The following is a 963-nucleotide window of genomic DNA, read 5'->3' on the forward strand; positions in this document are numbered from 1 at the left end:
TAAAAAAAGCCATCATTTCATCAGTAAAGCCTTTGTCTTTCTACTTGTGGGTAGGTCATTTCTTTTCTCCTGAACACCAAGCCCCATTTTTATAGATTCACAAATCCTGTAGAGTTCCACACCAAAAATACATAAATATCTCCAGCACCAGCATATATCATGCCTGTCTCTTGAGAGCCCTATTTACTTTGAGTGTGTACTTTAAATATTCCTTATTAAACTTCTTTAGGCCTCTTTTATAAAAAGGTAAATTTCGATAAGGAAATTGACAGAAGCTTAGAAATTTCATTTTAATTCTGAGATTTCTTGAAACAAAAGAGCATATGGCCCGTCAGAGAGGGAGGTTTTGTTGTTGTTGTCATTTTTTAATCATGATTTACTCACGCCCTGAAGAGACACTAAACATGGGTAGGCCTCTGCAGACTGACGTGGAAAGATATCAGACATATTATTAAGTTAAAACAAAATGAAGGGGCTGGGGATTCAGCTCAGCGGCAAAAGCACCTGCCTGGCAAGCGCAAGGTCGTGAGTTAAGTTCCCGGTACCGGAGAAAAACAAAACAAAACAAAAAAAAAAGTTAAAACAAAATGAAACAAGTGCTTGCAAAATCTTTACAGTGTGACTTTATTTTTGTTAAGAACAACAGCAGTAAAGTACATGTGTCTTTGTTATTGCAAAGATCTAAAAAGATATAAACAAAATCATAAACGGTGGTTACCTCTAGGACCATGTTTTAAGAACATAAAACCTTGTTACTTCTTGTACTTTGAGAAAGCATGTCCCTAAAGGTAACAAGATGTATGAATTCCTAAAAATATTGTTTAAGGTATGAAAATGCAGTTTCCCAGTCAGCCGGCTGGAGTAGGACCCAAGACTGCATTTCTGACAAGCTCCGCAGCAGAGACGGAACAGAGCCAGCATATCATAGCTTATAAACACAGACTGTGACATCTTCAGGAAGTT

This window comes from Chinchilla lanigera, unplaced genomic scaffold (assembly GCF_000276665.1).
Source record: "Chinchilla lanigera isolate Chin_1 unplaced genomic scaffold, ChiLan1.0 scaffold00012, whole genome shotgun sequence".
NCBI lineage: Eukaryota > Metazoa > Chordata > Mammalia > Rodentia > Chinchillidae > Chinchilla > Chinchilla lanigera.